The 20055-nt window shown below is 40.8% G+C and overlaps 1 protein-coding gene across 1 annotated transcript in view; it reads right to left on the bottom strand.

The window, feature by feature from the left end:
* LOC120051754 (metabotropic glutamate receptor 8) overlaps positions 1-20055 on the bottom strand; it is a 190082-nt gene that overhangs the window by 121468 nt on the left and 48559 nt on the right. The window lies entirely within an intron of this gene.

Here is a 20055-nt window from a genome sequence, read left to right as displayed (position 1 = left end):
CCGCACCCCGTGAAAATTGAATTAGCATAATACAAAATTACCTACAAAAATCGGTCTGTTCAAGCAAGACATATTTCTTGCATCTCAATCCATTGCATCTGCCAATGTTGGCTTTCCGCATCTGCGGTGAAAGGTGGCAGAGCTACAGCGGTGTTTGTCAGACAATGAGATAATCGGTCTTCTCACAAAAACATCTGTATTGTCCGAAGAGTTTGGCCTACACACAAACACGATGGTGATCTCTGTTTTGCACTACGACCCACACAAGTGTCACGGACTCGTCTTAAGTCAGTACTGCCGATCTGCCAACGTCTGTCTGTAGCTACCGAACAGTTTGGGCTAACACTAATATGACTCCTCTATGAAAAGTTGGTATTTCTTATATCTCTCAGATAGAAGGACAGACACTTTAAAACAATTGTCCTTTTTCTAAATGTTTTACTATGTACAGTGCATTCGGAAAGTATTCAGACCCATTGACTTTTTCAACATTTTGTTATGTTAATGCCTTCATCTAAAATGGATTAAATAAAACATTTTCCTCATCAATCTAGACACAATACTCCATAATGACAAAGTGAAAACAGGTTTAAGAAAATTTTGCAAATGTATAATAACATTTTTTACACAAGTAATCAGACACTTTTCTATGAGACTCGAAATTGAGCTCAGGCGCATCCTGTTTCCATTGATCATCCTTGAGATGTTTCTACAACTTAAAAGCACACACCTGCCTATATAAGGTCCCACAGTTGACAGTACATGTCAGAGCAAAAACCAAGCCATGAGGTCGAAGCAATTGTCCGTAGAGCTCCGAGACAAGATTGTTTTGAGGCACAGATCTGGGGAAGGGTACCAAAAACTTTCTGCAGCATTGAAGGTCCCCAAGGACACAGTGGCCTCCATCGTCTTAAATGGAAGACGTTTGGAACCACCAACACTCTTCCTAGAGATGGCCGCCTGGCCAAACTGACCAATCAGGGGAGAAGGGCCTTGGTCACGGAGGTGACCAAGAACCCGATGGTCACTCTGACAGAGCTCCAGAGTTCCTCTGTGGAGATAGGAGAACCTTCCAGAAGGACAACCATCTCTGCAGCCCTCCACCAATCAGGCCGTCATGGTAGAGTGCCCAGAAGGAAGCCACTGCTCAGTAAAAGGCACATGACAGCTCGCTTTTAGTTTGCCAAAAGGCACCTAAAGGACTCTCAGACCATGAGAAACAAGATTCTCTGGTCTGATGAAACAAAGATTGAACTCTTTGGCCTGAATGCCAAGCATCACGCCTGGAGGAAACCTGGCACCATCCCTACGGTGAAGCATGGTAGTGGCAACATCATTCTGTGGGGATGTTTTTCAGCGCCAGAGACTGGGAGACTAGTCAGGATCGAGGGAAAGATGAACAGAACAAAGTACTGAGAGATCCTTGATGAAAACCTACTCCAGAGCACTCAGGACCTCAGACTGGGACAAAGATTCACCTTCCAACAGGACAACGACCCTAAGCACACAGCCAAGACAATGCTGGAGTGGCTTCGGGACAAGTCTCTGAATGTCCTTGAGTGGCCCAGCCAGTGCCCGGACATGAACCCGATCGAACATCTCTGGAGAGACCTGAAAATAGCAGTGCAGTGACGCTCCCCATCCAACCTGACAGAGCTTGAGAGGATCTGCAGAGAAAAATGGGAGAAACTCCCCAAATACAGGTGTACCAAGCTTGTAGCGTCCTCCCCAAGAAAACTCAAGGCTGTAGTCGCTGCCAAAAGTGCTTCAAGTACTGAGTAAAGGGTCTGAATTAAACAGCTTGGAAAATTCCAGAAAATTATGTCAAGGCTTTAGAAGCGGATAGGCTAATTGACATAATTTGAGTCAATTGGAATGTACCTGTGGATGTATTTCAAGGTCTACCTTCAAACTCAGTGCCTCTTTGCTTGACATCATGGGAAAATCAAAAGAAATCAGCGATTCCAAACGCGTTTCCAAATGCCTGAAGGTACCACGTTCATCTGTACAAACAATAGTACGCGGGTATAAACACCATGGGACCACGGAGCCATCAAACCGCTCAGGAAGGAGATGCGTTCTGTCTCCTAGAGATGAACGTACTTTGGTGCGAAAAATGCAAATCAATCCCAGAACAACAGCAAAGGACCTTGTGAAGATGCTGGAGGAAACAGGTACAAAAGTATCTATTTACACAGTAAAATTTGTCCTATATTGACCTAACCTGAACGGCCACTCAGCAAGTAAGAAGCCACTGCTCCAAAACCGCCATAAAAAAGCCAGACTACGGTTTGCAACTGCACATGGGGACAAAGATTGTACTTTTTGGAGAAATGTCCTCTGGTCTGATGAAACAAAAATAGAACTGTTTGGCAATAATGACCATCGTTATGTTTGGAGGAAAAAGGGGGAGGCTTGCAAGTCGAAGAACACCATCCCAACCGTGAATCACGGGGGTGGCAGCATCATGTTGTGGGGGTGCTTTGCTGCAGGAGGAACTGGTGCGCTTCACAAAATAGATGGCATTATGAGGATGGACAATTATGTGGATATATTGAAACAACATCTCAAGACATCAGTCAGGAAGTTTAAAGCTTGGTCGCAAATGGGTCTTCCAAATGGACAATGACCCCAAGCATACTTCCAAAGCTGTGGCAAAATGGCTTAAGGACAACAAAGTCAAGATATTGGAGTGGCCATCACAAAGCCCTGACCTCAATCCTATAGAAAATTTGTGGGCAGAACTGAAAAAGCGTGTGCAAGCAAGGAGGCCTACAAACCTGATTCAGTTACTGACAGGAGGAATGGGCCAAAATTCACCCAACTTATTGTGGGAAGCTTGTGGAAGGCTACCCGAAACGTTTGACCCAAGTTAAACAATTTAAAGGCAATGCTACCAAATACCAATTGAGAGTTTGTAAACTTCTGACCCACTGGGAATGTGATGAAAGAAATAAAAGCTGAAATAAATAATTCTCTCTACTATTTATTCTGACATTTCACATCTTAAAATAAAGTGATGATCCTACCTGACCTAAGACAGCGAATTTTTACTTGGATTAAATGTCAGGAATTGTATAAAACAGAGTTTAAATGTATTTGGCTAAGGTGTATGTAAACTTCCGACTTCAACTGTATTATCAAGGTAAGCTGTCCCCAATGTGAACTGGTTCTATCCTCCGGAATTCCACTACTCTGTTTTTCTGCTTTATTCCAACTCAAATGTCTGATGTTGACATTATTTCAGACGCATGTAGACTAAACAACTTAAAAACTAGGATTGCCTCCTGTAAGAAATTCCACTTAATTTTCTATTTTCTAATGAAGAAATATATGCACTCTAACCTACACTGAGTGTACAAAATATTAGGAATACATGCTCTTTTCATGACAGACTGACCAGGTGAATCCAGGTGAAAGCTATTATCCCTTTTTGATGTCACTTGTTAAATCCACTTCCATCAGTGTAGATGAAAGGGAGGAGACAGGTTAGAGAACGATTTTTAAGCCTTGAGACAATTGAGACATGGATTGTGTATGTGTGCCATTCAGAGGGTGAATAGGCTGGAAAAAAGTGCCTTTGAACGGGGAATGGTAGTAGGCCCCAGGCGCACCAGTTTGAGTGTGTTAAGAACTGCAATGCTGCTGGATTTTTCATGCTCAACAGTTTCCCGTGTGTATCAAGAATGGTCCATCACCCAAAGGACATCTAGCCAACTTGACACAACTGTGGGAAACATTGCAGTCAACATGACTGCAGGATCCCTGTGGAATGCTTATTAGGAAGGTGTTCGTAATGTTTTGTACACTCAGTGTATATTCTTTAAACTACTTATCGGACAAGAGAGCAAATTATGGCCGGTGGGGGAGGGGCTCAACCCCCTGAATGAGAGATGAGCCCCATTAAACGCAACAAAAGTCAATCTATTGGGGGGGCACTAAATAATGCTAATTTCACTATTCTCCTATTTGTTAAAATGCTGTTTTTTAACTGCTACATTGCTAAATATGAAAATAATAGCTTATTCCAAATTTAAAAAACACCACCACCTCTCTGTCATGGTTTAAACCATGTATTTCCATGTGGCTGCACTTTCCATATTTCAGCCACTTTTCAGGTGTCCCAACTTTACGTTTTCCAAAAAATGTAAATTTGTCAGCAAGAAGCATCTAATGACAATCACCAAATGTCATTACAGTTTTTGATGTTTTATAACAGATCTTTCCATTCATCAAATGGCGGGTGCATAGTGCACTGTTTGGATGCTGGAATTATTTTGGAGATGACAAACGTGTGTAAGTAGCCTACTTTTTTAAGTGATTTGTTTAACAATCAGCATCATGACAGGTTGTGTTCATGCCACATCAGAAAGTCATACATTTTTACTGTTAAATTACATGTTTTTACAATTAGGCCCATACAACATCCGCCCCCCCCCCCACCCCCCAATGTTACAGTATAATTCGCACTCTGATGCAGATCATGTAAAATCAATGACAGTTTTCAAATCAGAGCCCCCTTGATAACACTAACTATGGTATAAGACTTTCTTCACAGCACTGAATGAACAGATAAGTAGCAATACATAGACAGGAAATGTTTCTAATTTGTATTAGCAAGAATTCCCTAACATATTTAATGTCAGTTTTAATTTGGTTAAAACATTCAAATCACTTTCAGATCACAATGCCTTGAAAAAGTATTCACCCCCTTGGCGTTTTCCCTATTTTGTTGCATTACAACCTGTAATTTAAATGGATTTTCATTTGGATTTCATGTAATGGACATACACAAAATAGTCCAAATTGGTGGTGAAATGTAATGAAAAAAATAACTTTAAATAAAAAATGGAAAAGTGGTGCATGCATATGTTTTCACCCCCTATGCTATGAAGTCCTTAAATAAGATCTGGTGAAACCAATTACCTTCAGAAGTCACATCATTAGTTAAATAAAGTCCACCTGTGTGCAATCTAAGTGTTACATTATCTGATACACCTGTTCTGAAAGGCCCCAGAGTCTGCAACACCACTAAGCAATGGGCACTACCAAGCAAGCGGCACCATGAAGACCAAGGAGCTCTCCAAACAGGTCAGGGACAAAGTTGTGGAGAAGGACAGATCAGGGTTGGGTTATAAAAAAATATATCTGAAACTTTGAACATCCCATGGAGCACCATTAAATCCATTATAAAAAATGGAAAGAATGTGGCACCACAACAAACCTGCCAAGAGAGGGCCACCTACAAAAACGAATGGACCAGGCAAGGAGGGCATTAATCAGAGAGGCAACAAAGAGACCAAAGATAACCCTGAAGTAGCTGAAAAGCTCCCCAGCGGAGATTGGAGTATCTGTCCATAGGACCACTTTAAGCCGCACACTCCACAGAGCTGGGCTTTATGGAAAAGTGGCCAGAAAAAAAGCCATTGCTTAAAGAAAAAAATAAGCAAACACATTTTGTGTTTGCCACAAGGCATGTGGGAGACTCCCCAAACATATGGAAGAAGGTACTCTGGTTAGATGAGATTAAAATTGAGCTTTTTGGCCATCAAGCAAACTCAACACCTCTCATCACCCCGAGAACACCATCCCATCACCCCAAGAACACCATCCCCACAGTGAAGCATGGTGGTGGCAGCATCATGCTGTGGGGATGTTTTTCATTGGCAGGGACTGGGAAACTGGTCAGAATTGAAGAAATTATGGATGGGGCTAAATACAGGCAAATTCTTGACGGAAACCTGTTTCAGTCTTCAAGAGATTTGAGACTGGGACGGAGGTTCACCTTCCTAGCAGGACAATGACCCTAAGCATACTGCTAAAGCAACACTCGAGTGGTTTAAGGGGAAACATTTAAATGTATTTGAATGGCCTAGTCAAAGCCCAGACCTCAATCCAATTGAAAATCTGTGGTATGACTTAACCTGTTTGGGCTGCAGGGGCAGTATTGAGTAGCCAGATAAAAGGTGCCCATTTCAAACGGCCTCGTACTCAATTCTTGCTCGTACAATATGCATATTATTATTACTATTGGATAGAAAACACTCTCTAGTTTCTAAAACCGTTTGAATTATATATGTGAGTCAAACAGAACTCATTTGGCACAAACTTCCTGACCAGGAAGTGGAAAGTCTGAAATCGATGCTCTGTTCTACTTCCTGCCTATAAATGGGCATGATACGTATGAGTATACATGCACGTCATACACCTTCCCCTGGATGTCAAGAGGCGGTGAGAGAAGAAATGTAGTGTTTATCTTGGTCTGAAGTGGAATACAAGCTCTTTGTATGACGTGTCCCCCATTTCCGGTTTTCTGGAGAGCGCGAGGTGGTACCTGGATTTGCCTTCTGTTTAGCTGCCGTTATCTCCGGCTTTGATTGTATTTGATACATGTGACCATATCATCGTAAAGTATGTTTTTTCAATATAGTTTAATCAGATTATTGAAATTTTTTCGGGAGTTTTGCCGTGTTCCGTTCTCTGACTTTGTTGACGATGGAGCGATTCGTGCCACTTGGCTAGTGCGCTTGCTAAATCGAGAGGGAAAGTGGCCGTTCTAAATCCAAACAACGACTGTTCTGGACAAAGGACCCCTTGTCCAACATTCTGATGAAAGATCAGCAAAAGTAAGAAACATTTTATGATGCTATTTCATATATCTGTCGTGCATGTGAACTAGTCGTCGGCGCCCAACGTTTGGGTACTCTAGCTATACCGAAGCTGGATGTCGTAATGAAGTTATTTTTTAGAATTCTAACACTGCGATTTCATTAAGAACTAATGGATCTATCATTTCCTATACAACATGTATTTTTTAGTTATGTTTATGAATAGCTATTTGGTCAGAATATGTGTGTCATAAAAAGTGTCAGAAAAATATCCGAACGTTGTGGGAAATAGTAGCTACGTTAGCAGAATGTATAACCACTGATTTCAGCTCTAAATATGCACATTTTCGAACAAAACATAAGTGTATGTATACCCTGATGTTATAGGACTGTCATCTGATGAAGAATATCAAGGTTAGTCAAAAATTATATATCTTTTACTGGTTTGTTACGATCGCTAACCTTTTGCTACTGGGAAATGGCATGTGTTTCTGGCTATTGTGGTAAGCTAATATAACGCTATATTGTGTTTTCGCTGTAAAACACTTAATAAATCGGAAATATTGGCTGGAATCACAAGATACCTGTCTTTCATTTGCTGTACACTATGTATTTTTCAGAAATGTTTTATGATGAGTATTTAGGTATTTGACGTTGGTGTCTGTAATTATTCTGTCTGCTTTCGGTGCAATTTCTGATTGTAGCTGCAATGTAAACTATGATTTATACCTGAAATATGCACATTTTTCGAACAAAACATAGATTTATTGAATAACATGTTATAAGACTGTCATCTGATGAAGTTGTTTGTTGGTTAGTTTGGTTGGTTCTTGGTTAGTTAGGTTGGCTTTGTGCATGCTACCTGTGCTGTGAAAAATGTCTGTCCTTTTTTGTATTTGGTGGTGAGCTAACATAAATATACGTGCTGTTTTCGCTGTAAAACATTTTAAAAAGCGGACATGTTGGCTGGATTCACAAGATGTGTACCTTTCATTTGCTGTATTGGACTTGTTAATGTGTGAAAGTTAAATATTTAAAAAAAATATCTTTTGAATTTCGCGCCCTGCACTTGAAGTGGCTGTTGTCATAAGTGTACCGACGCCGGGCTGCAGCCATAAGAAGTTAAAGATTGCTGTACACAAGCGGAACCCATCCAACTTGAAGGAGCTGGAGCAGTTTTGCCTTGAAGAATGGGCAAAAATCCCAGTGGCTAGATGTGCCAAGCTTATAGAGACATACCCTAAGAGACTTGCAGCTGTAATTGCTTCAAAAGGTGGCTCTACAAAATATTGACTTTGGGGTGGTGACTAGTAATGCACGCTCAAGTTTTCCGTTTTTTGTCGTATTTCTTGTTTGTTTCACAATAAAAACTATGTTGCATCTTCAAAGTGGTAGGCATGTTGTGTAAATCAAATTATACAACCCGCCCAAAAAATATATTTTAATTCCAGGTTGTAAGGCAACAAAATAGGAAAAATGCCAAGGGGGGTGAATACTTTCGCAAGCCACTGTATGTCTGGCACAGACAGAAATAAGGGCTTCTTACAGGACAGGGATAAGTACTGAATATATTTTCTCCAATGATGTCTTTCAATTGTGTTCAGGAATGCTTTAGTAAAGGTAGAGAAGAACCGAATGTCATACAGATGTAGGATCTTAATTTACGCCTGTTTGCTATCGCAGGAAAATAATCCTGCAGCAACAGGAAATGTGAATTATTATGTGGATTCTAATTAATGGACATTTTTGAAGGGTTGATACATTTTTCTTAAGGGAAAATGGAGCCTGAAATTTCAGAGTGGAAATTACAAACTTCAGAAGCCTTTTTAAAACTCAAATACACTACACGTTTTAAAGGTCCTGAACAGTGAAAAGTACTTTTTTTTTTACATGGCTAACTACCAGGAAGTTTGAAAAGACAGGCTGAGTGGGCGGGGAGCTTATAATCATGAGCTCACCTTGACTGACAGCTCTTTGAAACACTATGCCAAGTAACATGGATGCAGTGAGCAGTGTTGCAGTAAAATCATCTCAAGCAAATTTGGTGATACACAAAGCAACTCAAATAATATTGAAAGTGCATCAATAGCTAGATTTCCATCCAATTTGCGACAGATTTTTATGTTAATAATTTTTTTTTTAAAACATGCTCATTTTCCCACCAGAGATGTGTTTCCATCAAATAGATAAAAGGCTGTGCGTGATGAAATAAGTTACTGTATCTGTATCTGCTTCCTTTAGCCTAGAGCGCACCTGCCAATACCAGAATGGGCACATTCGCTACATAACACACATTTTTTTGTGAGAAAACCATCAGTAGAGTTTAAAATACGATGGAAACCCATTTCAAATGTATTTTTTATTCGGTACATGGGAATTTTACCGCAAAAAGTATTTTTATGTTCACTATGTCATCTGTAGCCTAATAAACTGCACACTTTCCCGATGAGTCGTAGTGGGAGGACAAAGCAACATGTCATCGCATGATGGTTATTATATCAACATTTGCGCATAAAAGCATTTCCACTGACATTTCTCGCATAATTCATAATTCACAAAAAGATCCCACCTTGTCTAGCGTATTTTGTTTTGTCGACATTTGGAAAGTTTACCAAATTTTTTGGCACCAATAGAGTATATAATCCTCGCCCCTCTGCCAACACGCCTTCTCCGATGTTGGATACGAGGCGGTACTTATTTAAATTAGGTAAGAGAATATCATGTTACCATTGGTGTATTAAAATGAGAGTTAAGGGGATGTCACCTTGTCCCCTCATGAATCATGAATCCAAGTGTTTGACATGTGGGAGGGGAAGCAACAGTCATTTTTCATACTATGGTCATCATACTTTGATCTGGTTCCCTTCAAATATCATCCAATTTAATGAAAAACATGATTTTGACTGTTCATGACCTTTAAATGTCCTGCATTAAAGGAAGGTTCTCCTGCAACATGACGATCAGATTAAGATCCTACATCTGTAACATAGCCTTTTCAAGTAGAACCAACAGCTTCCTTTTTCCTACAGGTTAAATAAACAACATTAAACATGGGCATAACATAAGCCTCATCAAATCAAATCAAATGTTATTTGTCACATGCTTCGTAAACAACAGGTGCAGACTAACAGTGAAATGCTGACTTACAGGCCTTTTCCAGAGATAAAAAAGATAAATAATAGAAAAATAATAACACAAGGAATTAACACAATGAGTAACGATAACTTGGGTATATACATACCAGTACTGAGTCGATGTGTAGGGGTACGGGGTAATTGAAGTAGATATGTACATAGAGGTAGGGATAAAGTCACTAGGCAACAGGATAGATAATAAATATTAGCAACAGCGTATGTGATGAGTCAAAACAGCAGTGGTCTAAAGTACTTAAGAAAAAGTACTTTTAATGTACTAGTTTTTTTGTGGTATCTGTACTTTACTTTACTATTTATAATTTTGACAACTTTTACTTTTACTCCACTACATTCCTAAAGAAAACAATGTACTTTTTCCTCCATATATTTTCCCTGACACCTAAAAGTACATTTTGAATGCTTAGCAGGACAGGAAAATGGTCCAATTCCTTCACTTATCAACAGAACATCCCCGGTCATCCATACTGCCTCTGATCTGGCGGACTTACTAAACACAAATGCTTCCTTTATAAATTATGTCTGAGTGTTGGAGTGTGCCCCTGGCTATCCATAAATAAAAAATACATGAAGATCTGGTTTGCTTAATATAAGGAATTTGAAATGATTTATACCTTTACTTTTGATACTGAAGTATATTTAAAACCAAATACTTTTAGACTTTTACTCAAGTAATATTTTATTGGGTGACTTGCACTTTTACTTGAGTCATTTTCTATTAAGGTATCTTTACTTTTCCTCAAGTATGACAATCAGGTACTATTGGGCACACTGCAAAAGAGTTAGCGCAAAAAGGGTCAATGCAAATATGAACTATTTCACTAACTATTTAGCAGTCTTATGGCTTGGGGTAGATGCTGTTCAGGGTCCTGTTGGTTCCAGACTTGGTGCATCGGTACCACTTGCTGTATTTTTGTCTAGCTTGAGCTCACCTTTGTCTTATATTTGAACTCATTCCCATTATTGTGCTGTTGTTGGAAACACTGAAAGTGAAATGGGTTCCCTAATACTCTGTCATTGCTCTCTTCTGAGCACCTGCCAGGTGATTTTGAAACCCTTGTCCAAGTCCAGGGAACAGTGTGGTGTTACCACCCCATTGGTTTTGCAGCAGAGCCAGGTGGGCATAGTGCGCGTCTGGCTTGTTTATTCAGAACAGGTACTTCCAAACTTCCACCTGGGTGGCCATATTGGAGTCACCATCATAAATGAGCTAGGTCTGCTCAGTCAGTAGCCAGCCTAAAAGCCTGGTAAACAAACACAAGCGATTCACGCCAAGTCAAGAGATGAACTCCCGAACACAGTGGATTAGAGGCTAGCAGAAAATAGACAATACATAAGTAAGGCATGTTACAGCATACTGTAAACAGCAAGAAACCCCAGCCATAGAGAGACAGAGAGAGAAAGAGAGAGAGAGGGAGACAGACAGGGTTCTATGAAATGGCCGACTGCAACAGTGGTATTCCCTCAATGGATGCCTTTCTCAGAACAAGTACACAGATTGTCATTGTGGTTTGGATGTCAACATGCTGTCTGTCATCTGAATGAGCTGTAGTCAGCAGTAAGTTCTGATTGGATACATCCTGGGGCCACCGATACGTAAAATGTATGCACACATGACTAACTCGCCTTGGATAAAAGCATCTGCTAAATGGCATATTATTATACACTGAACAAAAATATAAACGTAACATGTAAAGTGTTGGTCCCTTGTACATATACTGTACTATTCTATCCTGCATATTCTATCCACATACGGTTCGTAATGTCTATACATCCCATATACACAGTGTATATATATTTATACTCTGGACTCCGACATTGCTCGTCCTAGTATTTCTATATTTCTTAATTCCATTCTTTTACTTTTAGATTTGTATGTATTGTTAGTGTAACAAGTGCGCTGAGAATCAGGAAGCAAGTTCAGGGAGTGAGTGTTTTAATAAATAAAAGAAACAATGAACACAAAACACAAACAACACACCGACATGAAAACAGAGTCAATAACACCTGAGGAAAGAACCAAGGGGAGTGACAGATATAGAGAAGATAATCAAGGAGGTGATGAAGTCCAGGTGAGTGTCATGAGGCGCAGGTGCGCGAGACGATGGTGACAGGTGTACGGGATAATCAGCAGCCTGATGATCTAGAGGCCGGATAGGGAGTATACGTGACAGTTAGATATTATTGCACTGTTGGAGCAAGGAACACAAGCATTTCGCTACACATCTGCTAAACACGTGATTGGGACCAATAAAAAGTTATTTTATTTTATTTGACAATAGCCACAAGCACACATCAAAATCCACAAAGAAATGGTTAATTGGCTACAAAATCAACATTTTGTAATGGCCATTTTTAGTCTCCGGACATGAAACCCATTAAAAACATGTGGTTTGAATTGAAGAGGACAGTCCACAAGTGCAGATTAAGGATATCAAGGATCTGGAAGGATTATGTTTGGAGGAATGGTCTAAAATGCCTCCCAATGTGTTCTCCAACGTTCTCAGTGACGTTATCCTCGCAAGGTGAGGTATTGAAAGTTATTGAAAACATTTTGACCGCTACCTTTTTGAGATATGCATTTTATACAGTCATTTTTACTCATCTTTATCAAGGGTGTCAATAATTTTGGACCCCACTGTAAATCAATGGTTAATTACAGTAGTCTGTGTTCTGAATTGGACACAGTGACAGATCATTTTTCTCTGCAACGTCTTGGCAGGGGTAAAGAAAGTGTTGCATGTTGTTGTAATTTGTGACTATTAGTGACTATTAGTGACAAATTGGCTCTTGTGTTCTTTCTCTCTCCGCCAACCCACAGTTTCCCCCACTGCGTCTCTCTCTCTCTAAGGTAAACCAGTTCATCAATGGCAAAAGTCTTGAGTAGCCCAACATTTTTTTTTATTGATTGGTGAATGTTACTTTACAACCATGGTCCAACCCCCAAAATTCGATCGTTTTTCAGTCAGTGCTTGAGTGTTCTAGGACAATACATTATGAACGCGACGCATCGTTTTCCAGGAAGTATCCTTGTAGTTTTGGAACTTTTGTAGGCTTTTGTAATGGCATTCAACGGGCAAAACGTAGTGCAATGGTCCTCTGCGCAAAAAAAATGTCATATAAAGCATCTGGCAAAAGTTGACTGAGTTTTTTCATGAATTTGATGACATAATCGTCAAGCCCATTCAAAAGATTAGGGGAAAGGACCCACATTGTGTAATAAACCTTTTGATTCTGTTTCTTTATTTACACTGCATTTATCCAGGACGTCCTACATAAGTGCATCTAAAACAAATGCAGTAACCCACTTGCTGGGCACAGCTGGAGACATTTCTGTCCTCTTTCAGTTAGTCTGTATGTACAGTATTGCCCCAAAGAGGCTGTTTTTTAATGTCAACTCCCAAAATTCCCTAATATGAGGTCTTTATCTTTGATATCCATTGATATATTTCTCTCTTTCTCTCTCTCGGAGGACCTGAGCCCTAGGACCATGCCTCAGGACTACCTGGCATGATGACTGTCCCCAGTCCACCTGGCCGTGCTGCTGCTCCAGTTTCAACTGTTCTGCCTGCGGCTATGGAACTCTGACCTGTTCACCGGACATGCTACCTGTCCCAGACCTGCTGTTTTCAACTCTCTAGAGACAGCAGGAGCGGTAGAGATACTCTTAATGATCGGCTATGAAAAGCCAACTGACATTTACTCCTGAGGTGCTGACTTGCTGCACCCTCGACAACTACTGTGATTATTATTATTTGACCATGCTGGTCATTTATGAACATTTGAACATCTTGGCCATGTTCTGTTATAATCTCCACCCGGCACAGCCAGAAGAGGACTGGCCACCCCTCAAAGCCTGGTTCCTCTCTAGGTTTCTTCCTAGGTTTTGGCCTACATATAATCTTTATTGTCAGGGAATTAGTTCCACAACCGTAATGCCATCACATTTAACAATGTTATCTATTGAAACTGTCTATCCCCATTACAACTTTGATTTACCACTTCACTGATAGTGAACACCTGTAACGCAGTGAATAGCAGTCAGATTCATCCAGCTGTTTTCAGGGCTGCCGGGGTATCTGAATCTCTCCCAAGCATAAACCTCACCTGCCTACCTCAGGGCTTTACAAGACCTTCTGAAAACACCCCCTACGCAAGGCTGGATTCAAATACCGAGCTTCTGCTAATTGAACCCTGCCAGTACGAAAAATATGAAATTGTATGCACTCACTACTGTAAGTCGCACTGGATGAGAGCATCTGCTAAATGACTCAAATGTAATGTAAATGTAAACAAGGCAACACTAAACATGTCGTCCCCCACGAATGATGCAGCCCCCCCGGGCCAATTGAGATCGTCTTGGGTGATCGCCTTGGGCCAATCAGTGTAATTTTGTAAATGTCAAATCTCTAATGGCAAGACGCATCATTCATCCAAGTTTCGTCAAAATGGTCCCAGTGCAGTCTGAAATACCGCGTGTGACTAACGTATAAACAAACAGATGCAGACAGACCCGCAGTCCCCTCCCCAATTTCATTGAGGGGGACAATGAACCCTAAGTTGTTGTGTCTTTATAGTACTCGGCCAAAAGCATAAACAACATGAGGCAGTCATAACAATTAACGTCACTTTGGGAAAAATTATCCTTAACCGGCAACTCGTTTCCAACATACTAAATAACACCCAGGAGTAGTGGCAGTGTTCGCTGACGCAAAAAGTGATGTCAGTGTTGTCTGCTGATAGGCCAACTTCATTGAATATTTTTAGCTCGCAGGTGGTGCATGCCCCTGCACAGTATAGCAACCCAGCTGGCATTCTGTCATCATGTTTCACACTCTGTGACTGAGAAAACAAGTCATGCATGTGCAGGTGAAATGCAAATATTAGTGATGTAATCAGGGTAAGCTTTAACGCTACAGTACACTTTGTCACTGAACATACAGTATGATTGGCGATGACACGAGCACACAGAGGGACATTGGCTGTTCTGTTCAGTGGTTACTTCCTGTAAGGGTCATTTCACAGCACATTCAACTGGAATTAATAAGGGCATCAATAATATCTATCCTATACTCATGGCCTGGAGTGCAGCTAAGATCTCAGTCTGACTTTTTTTGTTTATCCTCTACATAATTTTCTTCATGAATTCACAAAGGTTCTCTGTTCCTTTCAAACTAGTTTTTTTTAACCAAAGTTCATACTCTAGGGTTGAATGTCAGGAACCGGCTTACCAAGATTAACCGGGACCCCCCCCCAAAAACCCACTCCCTTTTCCCAGGATAAATAACTGCGAGAAACGGGTAAATTATAATAAATTATTTATATGAACAGTGTGACGTGAAATGGAACTGTTAAATTATATGCAATGTCTAAATCTGTCTTCTCTGGCCTTCTCTGCTCTGCTATCTGCATGATCAATAGTCAATGCTCAGTGTGTGTGTGCGCATTGTTGTAGCCTACCATATTTACTGACACAAAGTCACCATAAATTCAAAAAGCACGCATTGTTTATGCTAAAACTCTACACCTGACATTGAAATGCAGTTAATATGGTAATAAAATGAGTTCCAATTTTTGAGCTACCGGTATGCCTACCTGCTTTTAATTTGTTCCCAAAATGTAATCTGTGTGGTAAAGCTTAATCAAAATCAATCCCAGCTAGCACAGTGGATCTGGGCAGATTCTGGCAGAGAATCGGGGCACTTAGCTGAGAGTCAAACTCGGCCAACGTCATGTATTACTTATGGCTAGAATGGGGTGATTGAGCTCGGGCCGATTCCGGTGTCAGTTATCTGGCCTAAATGTATTACTTGGGGATCGGGGCGATTCCGGTGTGTTATCTGGCCTAAATGTATTACTTGGGGATCGGGGCGATTCCGGTGTGTTATCTGGCCTAAATGTATTACTTGGGGATCGGGGCGATTCCGGTGTGTTGTCTGGCCCAAATGTATTATTTGTGGCTCGGCCAATTGTGGTTACTCTCTGGCAGATGATTACACGGGCTGCTTTATTTAAAACATTTCACTATTTATCAATTTTTCCATATTTTCTCATTGTTTCTGTGATACATTTTTCAATTAACATTTAAATTAAATACTTTAAAAGTCCTGATGAAGTAGTATTTTAGCATTTTGATACATTGTGCAAGGCAATTGATAAACATAAAAACCTTTGGATGGGCCCTCCAGAGTGGCGCAGCTGTCTAAGAAACTGCGTTGCTACAGATGCTGGTTCGATACCCATGCCGGCCGCAACCGGGAGACCCATGAGGCGACGCACAATTGGCCCAGCGTCGTCCGAGTAAGGGGAGGGTTTGGACTGGGATGTCCTTGTCCCATCGCGCTGTAGCGACTCCTGTGGCAGACCAGGCGCATGCACGCTGACATGGTCACCAGATGTACAGCGTTTCCTCCGACACATTGGTGCGGCTGGCTTCCTTCCGGGTTAAGTATGCATTGTGTCAAGAAGCAGTGTGGCTTGGCGGGGTTGTGTTTTGGAGGACGCATGGCTCTCGACCTTCGCCTCTCCTGAGGCCGTACGTGAGTTGCAGCGATGGGACAAGACAATTGGATATGACGAAAAGGGGGTAAAAATGTATGATTAAATACAACTATATAAAAACAATTGTGGATGGGTATAAAATGTATAATAGTCATATTTAAAATTACTAAATCAGGTAATTTTGTATACATTTACTTAAAATTGCATCGGGCCGCTTATGGGGGGATTCTGGTAAGATGCCTGCAAAGTCGTCTGAATTCCAGTAGACGGCATTGGGCCGATTCTGGGCAGTCATTCATTTTGACTGGGCCGAGTCCGACACCCGATTCCGGGCTGATTCAATCAGTTCTGGCCCTTCTGGGCCGATTCCTCATTGCTAGCTGGGATGCCACCGATGCTGAGTGTAAAATCTGCATGCAGCGGATAAAATGCAGGCGGTTCAACAAGTGGACTGATCAGACATTCAGGTATACACCCTCAACATAGCGAAGCAAGTGCAGAGAGGGCTTCAGCAGAAACACGTCCCAGAACTATGGAGTCATACCTCAAGCCGAGGCAAGTGTTAGATTAAATTGTATCAGAAATGGCTGCGTGCGACGGGTTCTCCTACCATGCCGTTGCAAACAGCAACAACATCAAATCAACGCTAAAAAGAGATGGCCATACCCTCCCCAAGAATCACTCGGACATATCACAACTGGTGAGAGGATATGCAGTGAAAGAGAACAGACAAATTAGCAGAGAAGCCTGAAAGGCATCTGTTTCTCACTAACCATAAATGAGTACACCTCCAGCCAGAACAAACAATTTTTGAATATACATCTACATACCTTCCAAGAGCACTGGAATCTGGGGATGGTTAATACGATCCTAGGTAGCCTGCCAGGGGAAAGGGTGAAAGAGAGTGCAAGTGCAACTGGCCTCATACAACCTCACAATGCAAGACCACATTGTGTGTAGCAATACAGATGGGGCATCAGTTATGGTGACGTACGGGAAACTTGTTGTCCCAGAGCTACAGCTGTGCTACTAGCAGACAGTGCACATGGCTGTGACAGAAGTAATATACCGCCCTCAGGCACAGCCCCTGACTCTGAGTGACAGTGAGGATGAGAGTGATGCTGATGATGAAGTGGAAGATGGGGTGCGCAAAGGAAACATGAGCTGCACAGTGGAGAAAGTTAGGCGGATTGCACGTCACTTTCAAAAATCGGGGGTCAGCGATGATGACAAGCTACAGCGGTACGTGAAGGAAGAGTTTGGAAAAGAGATACAAATTAAACTGGATTGCTACACAGTCTGGCAGATATGGTGTAGAGGTATGTGTGGTTGGTAAATTATGTTACACATGTTAGGCTAATGGCATTGGTTTGTCCTGTCTGTCTTTTATGCGAAATTGGATAGGCTATGTGGCTGTTTTTACATTTGAATAATTTAGATTTTCATGTTAATACCCATAGGTACCTCCTGGATACCGCAGTTCTAAGCAATCCAATCCAAGGTGTTTGCAATGCCATCAAGGGCAAAGTTACTACGGATGCCAAAGCGCCCTGCCGAATCGCTGTTCGGAGGAAAGGGAGAGGAGAGTAGCTATAGCAGATGCTGACGATGCACAACAGGTGTCAACACCAAACCTGGCGACAACGCTGCTGCAGGCGATTAGCTTGTCAATAGACCAACCACATGAGAAAAAGGAAACCGATCTGCTGAAGATCCTGCCTAAGAAATGCCTATCCCTATTGGAAGCAACCAACAACAGGTAAAAATACCTGCAGCACCTGTTTGAGACGCTCGCTACAATACAGATATCCGAGGAGGAGGCCGAGAGAGCATTACATTTACATTTACATTTACATTTAAGTCATTTAGCAGACGCTCTTATCCAGAGCGACTTACAAGTACATACATTCATACTTTTATTTTATTTTATTTTATAATTTTTTTTTTTTTTTGTACTGCATTCTCTGTCTGTGGCCAATTTGTGACGAAAATCAGGAAACACTGATGCACTGTGCTTTTTGAGAGTCCACTTTAGCAACAACAACAAAAGTTAAACAGGTGCAGCCTACGCAAATGATTTTGTTTGTCTGTTAGTTACAGGGTAGGCCAGGAGTATCAGGTTATTTATTTTACGGAGCCTATACCCTAAGTTTGTGAGGCTAATTAAGGATAATTAAGGCTCACGTTATTCTACATTTGTTTGTTTTTATTTGTGGTCTTGAGAATCAGTCAGCTACTATTACATTACATTCATTTATTTTATGCTGTGACAAATTATTCTATATTTTTTTTAAATCAAGACCTTGAGAGATGATCATTGACTATTGCTAGAAATACAATAGATTTTTCGGTAAACAAATGATGACGAATGATAACGAATGCAATAAGTAAATGTTAGCATTTATATAAGCCTACCTTGGAATGGCACATGATTTAAGGCGGTTTAGATTCGCAGGCAATTGATCAACCGCAGCACAACGTGCAAAGTCTCCGCTACAGCTGATCTGTTTGATTAGCGGTAAATCAGATAGCCTACATACTATGGTCCCTCTGACAAAATCACCACAATAAGAGGGTTATCAATAAGTAAAAACAAGCCACAAACTTTAAAGACAATAGGACCAAGTTGCATCTATCAGTCAAAGTTAGGCTAAAACAAATGTACTTTTCACTAGACTATAATAACCTCACAGGCCTAAACTTTTACCATTTGGACAACAGTGCTTCACACGCCTACATTAACGAAATAGTGTGGTGACAGAGAACTTTGAGTTGATTAAATTGCAACAAATACATAGAAAAACCATTAGATTAATGTGTATGCAGTATTTCTCAATTTACAGTGGTATAATCATGTCTGATTTTTTTCACTGGTATTACTGTATATGCTTTTAAATAGCACTTCCGGTTTGAACGGGATTACTGGGAAGCCCGGTAATTTCATGCAATTTTCTCTGGAAGGAGAATTGGTAGATTCTCTAGAAAATATTCAACCCTAATACTCCCCCTTCCTCTAACACCCTCACTCCTTGCTTGTTCCTTCTGGCGCCAAGGAAGGCCTCTTCTTAGAACCATAACCAAGCCATTCCAGCAGCCTTCAGAAGTTGATGACAATTCCTTCTATAACCCTTCCTATCCCCTCTCCCCTCATGGCCTTCATATTCCTCTGTCAGGGAGGATTTCTTTCCCTGCTTACCTCCCAATCGGTTTAGCTCAGTGCCCTGGAGCCACACATAACTCCCTCTGAGTCCCTCTGTTACCCATCATCCATGCCTTCGCAAGCAGGTCACTGTCACATCCTTCTCCATCTCCTGCTAGGTTTAATTTCAACATGGCCACCTCCTCCACCTCCCTCAATCATCTCAATGTGATTCCACCGATTAAAGCAAGTTATTCCTCCAGATGAGCTCACCTGTGGAAAAACGCTATGAAAGATAGATTGAAAATGTATTTTGTTGCCAATAAAAATGTGTAAATGTATTAATCTTCTCTGATTAAAATAATTCACACATGTTATCCTCTCATGAGATCCTCCGGTGATAAATCAACATAAATTGTCCCATCATAACCTACTTTCAATATCACAAAAACAACAGCCACTAATATGACTTATTATTACTTTATACAAAGACTTTCACATTCATTCTCCCTTTATAACAATGACTTTTAGATTCATTATCCCTCTATAACAATGACTTTCAGATTCATTATTATTTTATAACAAAGACTTTCAGATTCATTCTTCCTTTATAACAATGACTTTTAGATTCATTATCCCTCTATAACAATGACTT

The sequence above is a fragment of the Salvelinus namaycush genome, chromosome 8, assembly GCF_016432855.1.
Source record: "Salvelinus namaycush isolate Seneca chromosome 8, SaNama_1.0, whole genome shotgun sequence".
In the NCBI taxonomy this organism is placed as follows: Eukaryota; Metazoa; Chordata; class Actinopteri; order Salmoniformes; family Salmonidae; genus Salvelinus; species Salvelinus namaycush.
This window is presented reverse-complemented; position numbering and strand designations above follow the sequence as displayed.